A 16,623-nucleotide genomic window follows, 5' to 3' on the forward strand; every position below is an offset into this window, starting at 1 on the left:
CCAATTCCTGACTATAGCTTGGAATGTGATACGGTAAGTTCCTAATATTCATGTTAGAGTGAGATCAAGTCACACCAGTTCACTGCAATAATAATTCATATCCCAACATTGTTATCTGTCAGATCATTCTTAAACACGTATCGCCTGAAAAAACTCAACATGTTATCCATATGTAGGTACACCAGGGAGGCAACAGGAGCTATGGGAAATGTGTGGCTGAGAAAGTGGTGTAGGAAGGAGGAATTTGTATTCTTAGAGAAGTTGCACCTCAATGATGAGGGGGCTTCTGTACTGAGGGAGAAAATGGTTAGAAGGTTGGAGGATATTTTGAACTAGAATGTAAGGGTGGAAGATAGCATTAAAGGGGTCGCTAGTGTCGGTTCAAGGCAGGGCTTAGCTTTGGGAAGTTGGTAAAGGCATTGTGAGATCAGTATAGATACAGAAAAAGCTAAATCACAACATGTTGTGACCAATATGATTTGTGGTGATGCATCCAATGCTTTGGAGTAAGATCCCTGCCCTTACTGCATTGGTAACAAGTAATAATGTGGATTGAGTGGAGGTTACTGAGACCCGGTACAATAAACAAAATGATTGGGATGTTGTCATATCATGATAATTGTTATAAAGAAAGGATAGAGATGGCAGAAAAGAAAGAGAGGTTGCATTTTATGAAAAAAATAGCTTAAACTAGAGACAGTTTGGGTAACTTTAGAAATTTAGAACAAAATAGGTGTGATATACAGACCACCTGGACATGCAGAGGAGCTCCACCATCTGCTAGTTGAAGCAATGATGTTGCTGATGTTGCAGATGTCAATGAAAGGTGATCATTATGGGCAAATTTAATCTCCCTGATATAGACTGGAGTAGAAACTAAATTCCATACAGGGACTTTTTTAGCCGGTTGGTAGAGGAGCCAACAAGGTATGCCGGATTCAGTATTTACAAATGGTGCCGTGATTTTGAATGTCAGTATAGGAGTGTTTGGAATCCAGTGATCATCAATCAATGTGGTTTAATATAAGACGTGAGGTTGCATTGTACCACACTAAAACTAAATTTTTTTTATTTTAAAATGGCAGTTGTAGGTGAGTCTTTGATGGTTTGGGCATCTTTAGATCTTTACCCTGTGTGTTTGTCCCACACAGAGCCGGCCTTAGGTATTCTGGCGCCCTGTGCGAACTACTCCTCTGGCGCCCCCCAATCCCCAAAAAAAGAGAGTAAAAAAATCTTGCAACAAAACTCCCCTTTCTCACTATCTATCCCCTCTCACCCTTTATCACTATCACCTCTGCCCCTTCTCACTGCCTCCCCCCTGCCCCTTCTCACTATCTACCCCTCTCCCTACTTCTCATTATCCTTACCTTGTTGAGTCCTGCGGTGGGAGCGGGAGGCGTCCGTCTTCCCCCTCTGCTGTGGTGCTCGCTTCACAGCTGAGTGCCGGAATATGACATATTTCGGTGCTCAGCATGAAACGCCGGCAGTCACAGAAAGTAAGGGGCACCGAGCGGTTGCTGAAAACTTCACGAGCAACCGCTCAGCACCCCTGTCCGGGACTTAAATTAAAACATTGGGGTTTTTTTTGTTGTTGTTTTAACTTAATTTAACATCCTCCATGTTAAATAAAGTAAAAAAACCTTTATTAAACACGGAGGATGTTAAATAAAGTAAAAATAACCCAAAAAAACAGGCACACAAGTCGCACACCCCTAAGGCCGGCCCTGGTCCCACCCTCGCTCTTTTTCTTTATTGTGAGCTGTTTCTTGTTGCTATGTTTCTGTTTAGTGTTCCTGTTTAATACTTTATCTCTGTTTCTGTTCTAGGCACTTTGTCACAGCCGGGGGACGGTAAACTGTTGGTGGGAGGTTCCTGGCTGGGCGTGTTTGCTGGAACCTCAGATGGGGCGGGGATTCACGGGATGCCCTCCCATAGGTGGATTATCTGAGTGGAGGCAGGTCTTGTCGTGCATAGGGGTGGAGCTAGCTTTAAACAATTTGAGACAGAGGTAAAGTGGGCAGGGAGAAGTCATGGCTAAACCCCACTCACTCTGTCTGGAGGAATGGGACATAATAGCCATAATGGTATATTGTATTACATAATTAATTATATGGCCAGCCAATCAAGATTACTTGGAACCTCAAGAGAACAATTCTCTAAAGCAATTTAACATCAATCCATGATTATTTAGATTCATTTTATCTATTAAATAACATCAGCAATAAGAATATATTGTGTCTCATTGCACAAGTATTATTGCGATCCAAACCACACACACACATACATATATATATATATATATATATATATATATATATATATATATATATACATATATACATATATATATATATATGTAAGTTTTTTATTAATTATAAAGGATGACTATGGCCTAGATTTAAAAGGAAGGAGCAGATAATTGCAAACATAAAATCTTACCTTAATTAAGAACAAAACAAAAAGTCAGTTGTTTTGTTTCTAATTATATCACTACACCCAATGGCTTTTATGTTACACCCAGGGTGTGGTGACCCCAAAATAACATAGCACACTTCTAGTGATGATATCATGCTAACAGTATGTATCTAGCATTTAAGGCAAAGCCGGAGTAAAGTGCGACCAGTATTATACAACCCTAATAAATATGTATGAGACAGTACATGCTGGCATGATATGTCTCTAATTGAAGGAGAGAGTTTTATGGAAGGTTACTCTGAGGTGAATTTTATCATGACACACATACTGGGCAGAATCTGTGACCTTAAAACACCAGAAATCAGAGAATTTCTCTAAATGTTCAGCTGTGATCTGTCCCAGAAGTCACTGCTTTCCACTAGTGGCCTGGGAAAGCCTTTATTTTTCCCATAAATCTGCCTTTTACTTCTTTGAGTCTGGATAATACAAAGGCGAAGAAAAAAGACAGAAAAACAAGAAGATGCAAGAGAAGAATGAGAGTTCCATGGCAAAGAGACAGGGACACGGAAGGGGGTCATTGGAGGAGGTAGGAAGACATTCAGGAAGAGCATGAGTGAGAGAGAACACAAGTGAGTGTGGGACAGTGAATGAGGGTAAAAAAAAAAAACCAATGAAATAAAAAAAAAATTCTGGACTCATGTTTATTTCATTGGGGGTCCCTCCTTGTTTTCGGAGATTCTTATGAATTGACAAAATTGGCAAATTTAAATAAAAGTTTAAATTTATAAGAATTCAAATGCACCATAGCTGAATTGTTGGAGGTAATGTTTTGCTGGAAATCAGCTTTTGTATCATAATGTCTTTTTCTGTTCATATTAACATTTACACATGATATTGAATGAGCATTATATATTTTCAAATGAGTGATCACAATATACCTGTATGTGGGTAGTGTGTACCGTGCATCACAAACCAACTACCACCTAAACCCCACCAATTAACGACACGGAGACTGAAATTGGATAAAACAGGCCACAGCATATTTTATTAACAATAACCACAAACACTGTGTTGGCCTAAACACCATAAACGAATACACAATAAACCACACAATAAATACTAAATACAAATATACAAATATACATAACACATAATACATTCAAACATAGCCAACACAGGAACTGAATTAACCCAGTCCTTGCCGGCTGCTCACCACTGTACAATCCAGAACACAAGTACTCACCTCCCCCCTCGTCCAAACAAAAATGACAGCTAACTTCCGCTGTCCTACAACTAATGCTAACCAGCAGCCGACCATAAGCTCGGTGGGCACGTCCAATAACATTGACAGCTAACTTCCGCTGTCCCAGAACTAATGCTAACCACCAGCCGACCATAAGCTCGGTGGGCACGTCCAATAAAAAACACCAGAGGTTAGGGGAGGATTGAGCCTTCCTTCACACCAGCATCCAAAATCCATCACTTGCCAAAACCAGACCGGCAAGGACACACAAACCGCCAGCTGTGACAAAAGAAAGTTAGTACATAAAATTAGAGAGGGAGGGTGGGAAGCAGGTAAGTCTGTTGGCCAGATTTAAATTTTTACGGTATGGAAGAGTGACTCTATTGGCCACTGGCAAGGGGCTCCTCTAGCATCAACCAATGAAGGTCAGCTGCCCTTCATTGGTTGATACCAGAGGAGCTCCTTGCCTGACGCCGAAACTTGGCCTGGCGAGACCATAGTTCTCCTGGCTCCAGGAGTTATGGTCCGTAAGCATCAAGCATCAACCCATGGCTTGATATATAGCATAAATTGCTTTGGTAACCTTTAATGCATGTGCATGTATTAATGTAGAATACATACAGTGTAGGACAATTAAGAAATTTGGGCCTCACAGAATCCTTTGTTAACTGCAGCAATTATTGTTTTCTTTCTCAGACAGATGTGAAGCAGAAGATATTTGAATTTTGAGAATAGTTATACAATTTTACTTTGTGAGATGATGAAATTCTGGGTTTTTTAAGATTCAAACATTTGTTGTGCAGTAGCAGGAGATTATCAATGCTGTTGAGTCATGCGAGTAAGCAAATTAACAATTAAACAAATGTGTTTAATTCTAATATGCACATTTTAATAAGGGTGTGTTCAGTTACAAAGCAATATGGTTAATAATAACAATATGGTGAAAGTATCTACTAATTTATGGAAATAAGGGTGACATATGAATGTACCATTTAGTAACAGTGGATATCTGTATCTATCTATCTATCTATCTATCTATCTATCTATCTATCTATCTATCTATCTATCTATCTATCTATCTATCTATCTATCTATCTATTTGGCTTTGTTCATTTGAGTTTTACAATAAAGATGTTTTGCACTATATGTTTTGTGTCTGTCTGGTTTCTGGTCCCTAACAGAATCTTTCTTTCGTCCAACTTGTGCGACTTGCTACTGCAATCTTGCATGTTTTGCAGATTAGTCTACTAATTGTTTTGCCCCTGCATGTTTCTCATTTTTTATTTGTTCTGTTAATAAGCTCATTCTTAGTATTGTTAAAGGCTTATTTATCCTGGAGGACACATACAGTTAATGGCCCAGTAATATATGACAGCAAAACAGAATTGGCACACTACCTAGTCCTCATACATAAAACAATTGTTAGGTGTGGCTAAGGACCAGGCACCATGTTTTTTTTTTTTTACTTATTTTTTATTTTTATGATGTGGAGGGATGAATCTCAAGGACATGATTAATTAATTCGCAAATGCAAGTTAGCTGCAAATATGTGATTATGCTACTACAAACTCACATTGACAGCCAGCTTGCATTCACTACAACTGTGATGCTCCACTGTGTCATTGTCAGTAGTCAACTGTATAAATTATATTAAAATATATTATATTAGAATTTGTTGTATTCTGCCAAGGTATTAGAAGGGGATATGTTATATCATTTTAATGGTCTCTTATTGTGTTAAGGTATCAGAATTCTTATTTTATATGTTAAAAATTTATATTTTGGCTTGGGTGTACCTTTAAAAACAAATAGCTTGATGAAATCTCTTTTCAACAGAACACTGCATATCAATTTGTAAATACTTGAATGACTACGCTTCCTGCAAATGTGAATATAGTTTAGTTCTTTGATATTAATACTAAGAAACTGGTGTGTACAATTCCATTGTAGTAGTTGGCAGCTATGATAAACTGAGGTTCCTTAGAAACATAGGGGATATAACTCCTTGAGGCAAATTATCAAAGCAGTATAACTGCTAAGGATAGGTACTAGCTGATCACACAGTTCCATTGTTTGTCATGGTGATGAGAATAATTTTCCATAGATGGGGCAGTTGAAAAAATACAAAGTTAAAGCTTCACAAGTTTACTAAAATCTCACAAATTCACTGATGCCAGTTCACAATTAAAACAATACTTGATTCACAAACCCTTGGAGGGCATAGAAGCCATGTATGCCCCTTTCCCTATAGAATGTTAGTTGGTATAGGGGGGTCAAATTGGCAGTGGTCTATCCTCTGCATTCCTCCTTCTTTGTCCTGTGGCAATGTTTTCATCCCGGCCAATGATGGATGCAATGCCTTCTCCATACAATTGGACCACTGGTGTAATGGAGTCAAGAAGACCTCTTCAAGTAATAACTCCTGGGCTGAGCCAATTCATATAAGGAAAAATAACTTTACTAAGTTGCAAAGGGTACTTTTGGATAGACCTATTTTCCCCATACCTGAGGGATCTAGAGTTAGGGTAGGTAGGTTTGGATAATTTTTTCAAAAAAATATATAAATGTATTTTGTTATATTATTTTGGTTTTTAATCCACAACACTTTAGCTTCACAATAGAACAGGAAGGAGAGAGCCAAAGAGCTCACTGTTCTCCAATGGGTTACTAGGACTTTAATGCACAATGCACAGAACAGGGTGCATGCCAGGGGCATGGGTTTGACTCGACGCCTCAAATGAGTTATTTCAGATATTTGAATCCCCAATAGCACTGTCCAAAAGATTGAGGCCTTAGGCAAGGCACATAATGGGTACACTAGCTGTCATAGGGTTATGTCTGATATTATAACCCCAATATGCTCAGTACGCAATGTGAGGGGGTGGTTATAGGTGTGCTCTGTACTCTCCAAGATTAATGAAGTACCATTTTGAAAAGTTAGTAAAACATTGGGAATTTATACATTTTCAAGTCTAGGGTTTGGAAAGCACTTTTAAAGTGGGACAATTAAGCATGCAAAATTTCATAGACTGCAGTCACTCAGTATATGATGTACAAAATCATTTTAAATGAATAAATAAAAAGATGATTGATTGAGTAGATTAAGCTTTAAACAAACAGTAATGCAACTAAAAAAAATGTCTGCCCCACTTTCTTTTAGGTTATCATATGGATATGTTTTATAGGGGTTTAAAGATATAATTGTAAATTGATTACAGTTCTGAATATTATTATTTCCAGATAAGAGAATTTTCTTCCACTAGCATCAAAAGGTTACATGGTAAACGTACTTCTGAGAAGTCTATCAAATGGTAGGGCTATAAAAACTTTTTTTGTGGTTTAGAAAAAGATGGGTTGAAGAAAGAAAGAAAGAAAGAAAGGAAAGAGAAAGAAACGAATGAGGATGCAAGTCTCTTATAAAACTTTAAAACTCTTTTACCCAATCTAAAGTATCATCATGGAATGTAAAATAATCTCTGCTTTGAAATGGGTACCTTTTTCATTGTTTAGTCTCAAAATGACATAATTTAGGGACATTTATGAAAATTTTGAGAAATTAGCAAATTCATCAACATGTACATGAACCCCACTGGCAAACCAGGATGATACGGAAATCCACCCAATCACCAATCAGGGCCAGATACTGCAATGCTCTAGTCAGGAAAAGAGGAGCATGTCTGGATTATATAGGTCCTTGATTACTGAAATGAGTAACAGGTGTGTCAGGAACATGTAGGCATCTCATGTCCTTGGGGAAGATCCAGGGACCCAAAAGCCACCTGGTAAGGTAAAGGTTATGTGCAATAACTTCCATACACAGGGTTGCTGGTTTAAAATCCCATGGCTCATGACACATACACATTCTAACACCATACACATACTCACTCTAAGAACATGCACTTACACATACACACTCTAAAAACACATGCACACGCTTACTCTCTCCCTTTCCCATTATCCTTGCCACAAATTTCTCCCTACCCCTCTAACCTTGCACCGAGTACTGGCTTCACTGCAGCCTGCACTCTACTACAGCAGGGCCGCATTACATGTCCGCCGTGTGGGGCCTTAGTTATTGGGCCCACAGATGCAGTGAACCAGTGGCACTCTGCCTTATTGGGCCCCTGGAAATATGAACGCCAATTAATTTATCTCATACTGTTCCATATTTTTACCATTTACATACACACTATGTTGGACTTTTTAAAGTAGAACCCCTAATATTGTGATGCAGACATTAATCTAAATCAACCTTAGGGATAGGGAAGGGCTGTCAATTTCTGGCACAGGGGCAGATAAAACCAAGTGTCCCTTACCCTCCAGCAATTAACCTAGGCACTTGCACACATATTTACATACTCACTAGCACACTAACACAGATACACTTGTGCTAACACACACACTTACATATACATGTTCATGCTGGCATACATGCTCATTCATACATACACTCTTGTTAACACACTGTAATGTTCATAGAATGCAGCTGGACTGCAGTTGCGAATGAAGCTCTAGGTGACCGCTGCAGGAACCACAATCAATCCTATGCTGAATTTCTTTAGCTAATAAAGGGGGCAACTCTCTGTATTGACAGTTTGATTCATCCTAACAGATCGAAGCAATAATCCCTGTTAAAATGATCATAACTTGCTTACTACTAATAATTAAATTGAGTAGGTTAACTGTATCACTACTATTACTTTTAATGTGCTGCTTTGTACTAATGATATTGAACTATTAATGAATGATTCAGCGCCTAGAAAGTGGTTAATGTGTAGGCTGACCTGTGTAAATACTATGTCATACTTGTTCAAGTTAAAATGACTTGCTCTTGCTGATAATATCCTTTCTTTATGTGTATATGTTTCCACTATGGCTCCAAGTATATTAGGTTTGAGTCTGGCCACATATCAGTCACTGATTTTTTTTAAGATTAGATTTTCCACTATCTAATTAACTCGCAAAGCTTTTTTTCTCCACTGTTTGTAATTTGTTTCAATTGATTTTGTCAGATTCATACAACATGCTTATGCATATATCTTGTTTTGTTTAAAGCATGCTGTTGATGTGGAAAGTTTTAATTAGAAGCTATAAAATTACACATTTAAAACTATAGTTATTCACTTCCAGCGCATGATGAGAAGCTTTTTGTAACATGTTGCCGCTGATGCAAGGAACTAATCCTGGAAATGAATGTCATTATTACATGGGAATTTCCAGTAACATTCTGTATAACTTCCAGAGACATGATCTTTTTAATGGATTATAAGGCAAGTACCACAGTTCTATCAAAGTGGTGATCCAGGATATTAATCAAGGGTACAAAGTGTATCCCGCAAACATGAACTTAAGGCTAGTTTAGAATTTTCTACATGTTTTACATTTACTAAATACAGTTCCCATTCTTAAAGTACTCAATGCACCTGGAGAGTACAATATGTGCTCAATCCTAAAAGGGCTGGACTGGGTATCATTAAGTGGCCCTCATACTGTTGAGGTCTGATGTAAGTGTGGCCATCGGCTAGATATGTCTCATATTCCTTGCCAGTCCAGTGGGGGCCCCTTCAGTAGCTTGAGGCAAATACTACTACAAAAGTTAAAATGGTTGACACTGGGAGAAACTGAGTTCACAATGAGGTGTGTATTGCCCAGTTTCTTAAAATTTAATTTTTTATAGTTTTTTTATTTGACTGTTTTATACTAACTGGATCTCTTTGTATAAATATTACCACATGTATTTTAGGAAAACATTTGAAACAATTGTCAACTATAATTATACAATTCAGATATTTCTGCTATTTCCGATAGATATAGATATTACTAGTGAGTTAACTAAGATGTGAGATGTCTTGTGTACTGAAATGTGCAGTGAATGCTATACAAATGAGGTTTTTGTGGGTTTTTTTTGTGATGTGCACAAGGAATCCTTGTAAAGAGTGCAAACTACATGTCGGTTTTCTTGTTATATACTCCTGTGTGTTAACCCAGATCTCAAAATAAACTCCTGTGAATGTGTGATATGATAACAAAGAGAAGCTTGGAAAGACACACACAAGACAGATCTAATATTCTTTTATATGGTTACATTTATGACTTTATACTTCAACTTTATTCAATTAATTAAAACATATTTTACTTTGAATTGGTTTCTTGGTAGGTTTCTCGCATAAACCACAACATTTTGTTCCATTGGTGCAAAGGCCCCAGCGGTTTGCAAACTTTGCTTTCACTTCCTACCTTAAAACTTAATTTCAGCACTGAGCAAAAACATTCAGAACACATATGCATATGACTATGGAACCATTAGACACATTTTACTAATTCTGAAAACAGCATGACTTCAAATTAAAATGTCTAAAATTTCATCTCTCTTGGACTAAGATTATTATTATAGTTTTAGTAGATTTTTGGATGAACGATGAAATAAACCACGTTAATTTAATTCAGTGAGCCATTTGGTTGTTAATTTCCCAGTTAACTTTTACTTTCTTTAGTCTATAAATTCTTATTTGCAAAAAAAATTAAACCTTCCCCATTAAGAACTCAATGATAAATAGAAACAGGAAAACAAGGGTCCTCCATTTGTAGTGGAGTATATGGTGAGATGCGTCAACCCTCTCCTTTTTTAACTCCACTATGGACAAGGCAGATTATGAGGTGTTATGGAGTAGTATTGTTCACTAGAGGAAGGCACACATGCACCAAATACCTCCCAATATAAATATAATATAAATCATCAATATAAATATAATATAAATCTACCAACGCCATAGCTTATAGCAAACCTAAATTTATATACCTACACATTGTACTGTTTATTTTTTTTTTTACTAGCGTTGTAGTTTTGGTTATTTTTGGTATAAAATTAAAGGTCTATTTCAGGGAAGCCGAGATCCATACTTCCCAATGTATTCTTCTTTAAAATGCATTACTCAAATACATAAGCAGGGCAAAGAGTCACATAAAGAGTAAAATCAACACTTCAAACCCTATCCATGGCTCTAGTCACACCTCCTAAACCCAGAGTGTCCATCTTTGGCCATTTAAAATGTTGATATAGAGATATTTGGTAAAGCATAAGTTTCTCATACCTCCCAACATTTCAAATGGCATTTTTAAAAAAGGGAGAATTTTAGGGGGTGTGATTAGAGTGTGTAGTAAGACATTTAGAAGTAGAATATATTTACATGTACACACCCATACCCAGGAAACATTTTGGGGGTGAGGGGTGGAATTTGAGGCCAAAACAGGTATGGTCCCTCCCAAAGACACTTAGGAAGTATGAGTTCTTGTTTCCAGAATAAAACAGCCCTCACCAAATAAGAGCACCAAATAAGAACAGAGAGTTGTTATAAATGGTAAATTTTCAAGCTAGTCAAAAGTGGTAAGTGGTGTCCCTCAGGGTTCTGTTCTGGGACCAATTTTATTCAACATATTTATAAATGACCTGGCAGTAGGCATTGAAAGTCATGTTTCTGTGTTTGCAGATGACACAAAACTAGGTAAAGTTATACAGGGTGAGCGGGATATTACTGTGCTGCAGAGGGATCTAGATAGACTGGGGGACTGGGCACACAAATGGCAGATGAAATTCAATGTAGATAAATGTAAAGTTATACACTTCGGGGTAGCAAATGCACAAGCAACCTACACCCTAAACGGTAGTGAATTAGGGGTAATGACAAATGAGAAGGATTTGGGAATTGTTATAGACAACAAACTCGGCAACAATGTGCAGTGTCAGTCTGCGGTTGCTAAGGCCAGTAAGGTATTGTCGTGTATAAAAAGGGGCATCAAGTCGCGTAATAAAGATATAATTTTGCCTCTGTATAAATCAATGGTAAGGCCGCACCTCGAATATACTGTGCAATTTTGGGCACCTTTTCTAAAGAAGGATATCATAGCACTAGAAAGGGTGCAGAGGCGGGCTACAAAATTAATAAAAGGAATGGAGCACTATAGTTATGAAGAAAGGTTAACTAATTTAAATCTGTTTAGTTTAGAAAAACGTCGCCTCAGAGGGGATATGATAACGTTATATAAATATATTCGGGGCCAATACAAACCATTGTGTGGAAATCTGTTCATAAATAGGACTATGCATAGGACACGTGGTCATGCATTTAGACTGGAAGAAAGGAGATTTAGACTAAAGCAGAGGAAAGGGTTTTTTACAGTAAGGACAATAAGGATATGGAATTCTCTGCCTGCAGAGGTAGTTTTATCAGAGTCTGTACAGACGTTTAAACTGCAACTGGATGGATACCTGGAAAAACATAATATTCGGGGATATAATCTTTAATTATGGGGAAACAGCTTATTGATCCAAGGAGAAATCTGACTGCCATTTTGGGGTCAAGAAGGAATTTTTTTCCCTGGTTAGTGCAAAATTGGAAAGAGCGAAGCCGGGGTTTTTTTTGCCTTCTTTTGGATCAACAGCAACAAATTAACAGATATAGGGAAGGCTGAACTTGATGGACGCATGTCTTTTTTTCAGCCTATGTAACTATGTAACTATTTATAGGTGATGAATAATACACATAGAAGTATAGAAACATAGAATGTGTCAGCAAATAAGAAGCATTTGGCCCATCCAATCTTCTAATTTCGGAATACAAAAATAATGTATTATCTTTGAATAGAAAGTTAAGAAGATCCATGTTAAATAGTTTTATCACCTTCCTGTTACAGAGTAAGTAAAAATACATACAATAAATAGAATTTAATAGAAACATTGTAACAAAAAATAACCCACTGAACGTAAAAATAAAAGTTCTTGGTATTAGTTATTAGTATTAGTTTTGTGTGTAAATGTAAAAGACAGTAGAAGCAATCTAAAAGTAGTTTACGGTTTCTGTACTAAAGAAACATGACAGCATTCCAGAATCTGAGCCAGTTCAACAGAGTCTTTCCATCAGTTGAAGTGCTGTCAGAAGAAAAGTGAATGTAAGTACTCATGCCAAGCCCACACAAGATGGAAGCTCCGCACGATAACCCAAGGCAAGCAAAGCAAAACATTACTCCAAACTAAAACTGGAAAGTGTTTGCCAGCACAAACGATAAAAGCATGTTGCTGTTGCTGACCATAGATATGTGCAAATCCCACAATGAATTCCAACAAAATACAAAGTGGTAATGTTTATGTCTGAGCTACGTTATAATGAGAAAATCATGTACCTGCCCACAGCCATCTCTCAAGATGGCTATCACTATCATATCATAATTACCTAGTCTGACATGTAATGTTATAAGTCTGTTTTTAGTCCAATTGTTATTTGCTGAGCCAAAAACTACTTTACAATTAGATTAGCTCCAGTCCTACTCTTTTGTTGTATAAAATAGAACACCATTTCACCTTACGTTATTAGCTGTGCAGTATGAAATGTAAACCCAAGTGAGCTGCCCAAAGGACTCTTATGACCCAGACACACTATGATTTAGTGTGATGAGATAACCTTTCTTATCTTACCACAACCCACCTACAAGTCGTTGTGTAGTGAATATTAACTATGCTGGAACACCCCATACAGACCGGTGACCTTTTCAAAAGTAACACCATAGAAACTGGGGCTGCACATTTAAGTGGTATATTCAAAGCAGATGTATAACAGATTCTATGTGTTTAGCCAGAAGAACATGAAAAAATGTGTATAAAAAGTACAATACAGTACAATACTACACTAATAATTACTCATTAATCTATATTAAATATTGACTGGTTAAATAACATGCCTTGAGTATATCTGGGAACTAAACTTGTGCACTAAGATTCGTACGAAGACACAAAAACGAGGCCAGACCCCCATTTGAAACTGTATGAAAACGAAGCAAAAAGCCCTGAATTTTCAGTACATCTGCTTCTCTGTAACTAGTTATTAAAAACATATAAACCTTTTTTATTAGTAATAGACAAGAAAAAAATCAACAATATAGTGTGACAATAATCATTTTACAATCAGCCACTATGTTATCACATTTACACATTCACATCAATGAACCACCTACCCACTTAAAAAAAACTTCTTAGATTGAATCACATTCGAGGTAATTTTCCAAATCATTAACATGCATAACAAAGAAGAGCAAAACAGTGACTTAATTAAAAAATTAACAGCTTCTTAGAATGAAGGGTCACAGAAAAGAGTATTTATGGTTTATTGATATGAGTAAACATATGTTTAACTTAAATTAGCATCTTTAATTATAGTTGCTGAGGTACAGGAAATAGTCTAATGAAAAGCCCTTTGCTTCAACTACTATATAGCAGAACAATAACAGATGTTTCAAAGAAGCCATTTTTACAGTTTGCCCATTAATGTAGCCTCTTATTAATTCCTCATGCTGTCTCGTTGTCTTTCTTATGGGGAAAAATACAGCTTCATATCTATATGACCCATGGTAGTTTCTACTATTTAATACAGAATTCCAACTGTAATGGTCTGGTATTCAGGTATTTTGTCACCATTTGACAATAAGATCAACACACCTTGAGACATAGCGGTACAGAAGGAGAAGGGGGGCTGCTCTTACACGCTTGCAGTATACAAGACCTTTTCTTTACTACTAGTTTTTAATCAATAATGTTGAAAAACTGTTTTTATTATTATTACTTAACAATTAATATAGAGCAATCACATTCTATAGTACTGTACAACTAAAATCATGAAATGGCAATGAAAACACCACTTCAATATGTATCTTGGAAGTAATAAGCAGAGAAGGCTCTGTGCAAGGAAAGGGGTAAGGGAGTCAGTGTGTATGTGTGTATGTATGTTAGCAGAAGTGTGACAAATGAACTGATTTGTGTCTGTAAGAGATGTAATTTCAGGCTACACCTTTCCTGCTCCTACTATCTTAAAGAAACAGCTCCAGTCCTTAGTTATTTTTGATGTCATGTTTGTACTGTGCAAAAGTTTTATGCAGATGTGAAAAATGGACCAAAAACCATTTGGACACATTTTTCTGTTCATTTTTGCCCATTCATTTTCTGGAAAAAAAAATTTCATTCAGGAATGAAATTCTTTGCCCAGTGCCCATATTCACTGTCAATCAATCTATCATTCTCTCTCTAAATGTTTCCCTCCTTTTTCTGCCGACATGGTCCTCTTCCACATCTTCTATCTTCTATCTTTTCTTCTCTCTTCTATTTTCAATCTGCTATTGTCAATCTGTTATCTTCTATTTTTCAATCTTCCATCATTGAAAGCACCACCATATTGTTAACTTAAGGTAAAATGGTGACACTTTCGGTGATGTCCTCTCCCCTGCTTGAAGGATCGGGAGAGGACATCACTGGAAGCGCTGCCATATTGTCCTATGTTCAATTTATGCCAAAATGATAGTGCTTTTGGTGACGTCCACTCCCCTGATTGGAGGATTGGGGTGAGGACATCACAGGAAGCACTGACACTTTGGCAGAGGTTTCTGCCGGGTTATGTCCACAGAGATGAAGACTGAAGATAGCAAATTAAAGATAGAAGTGAAGGGAAAAGATAGAAGATGCGGAGGAGGTTGGATGAAGCGGAAGGCACAGAAAGGTAGGGAAAGATTTATGGAGAGCGTGAGAGAGAGTGAATGAGAGTGTCTGAGTGACTGTCAGGGCCAGATTAAGACATTGTAGGCCACTAGGCTCCAGGTACTGTGAGGCCCCCAGTAATATCGGATTGTTCATAAATTCACTTGACATCTCTAAGCATGCAAGGTCAGTGGTCCAACTGCTGAACACTTCTAGCAATCATTTATTAACCTTTTAAGCACACCATGAAGTAACCAGTGTGCATTATTAAAGGACCAGACATTCTGTTGCAGTTTAGTAGTACTCAATGGGGTAAATTCACCTGGTATTTAACTTAATTAAAACAAATTACTTTTGATGTTCTAGACTGTGACACATACAGTGGGTGAATTATTGATCTCTTACTTGGTTTGTTTTCACATGCAGCGTTAATAACGTTATAGCCAGCAGGGGTTTAAGATTGCAGACAGCAGCACTGACACACACACTTGCACATCTGGTGGAGACTGAATCCACGCTTCCTGTCTTGGACATTGTAGGCACACACACGCTGATGTGCATTGTGCTATGCGCGGAGCATCCGGAAATATATTTGTATATTTGGTCCGCTTCCCAGAGTCCCCACTCCACTGCGAAAAAAAAAACGGCTTTTGTATTGCCGGTATTGTATTAATTCATTGTGCACTGCCAGCAGAGTAACGCATGATGGACAATAGGGTGAGCGCATTTTATTTCTGCCAATCAGGGACACACTATGAAGCGCATGAGCTCACACACACAGGTGTGTATATATATATATATATATCCGTTAGACATGCATTTTAAACTATATAATATGTACTTATCTCTTTGAAGTAAAGAAATATGATTTCAAAATAATAGCTGAACTGGCAGTTTTTTTAATATTAGACCCTGCTGGCGATATATATTAATATTAGCCCCTGCTGCCGATATATATATATATATATATATATATATATATATATGTATAAATATTAGACCCTGCTGCCAATATATATATATGTATAAATATTAGACCCTGCTGCCAATATATATTAATATTAGACCCTGCTACCAATATATATAAATATTAGACCATGCTGCCAATATATATTACTATTAGCCCCTGCTGCCGATATATATTATTATTATTAGACCCTGCAGTCAATATATATTAATATTAGACCCTGCTGCCAATATATATAAATATTAAACTCTGCTGCCAATACATATTGCTATTAGCCACTGCTGCCGATATATATTTCTATTAGCCACTGCTGCCAATATATATATAAATATTAGACCCTACTGCTGATATATTAATATTAGCCCCTGCTGTCAATATATATAAATATTAGCCCACATAAGACTTGCCATCTTTGTCCCCAAACAGCCCAGCATGAGTCAACTTTGTCCCCAAACAGCCTGTCCAATGCCATCTTTGTCCCAT

This window comes from Spea bombifrons, chromosome 3 (assembly GCF_027358695.1).
Source record: "Spea bombifrons isolate aSpeBom1 chromosome 3, aSpeBom1.2.pri, whole genome shotgun sequence".
Lineage (NCBI taxonomy): Eukaryota > Metazoa > Chordata > Amphibia > Anura > Pelobatidae > Spea > Spea bombifrons.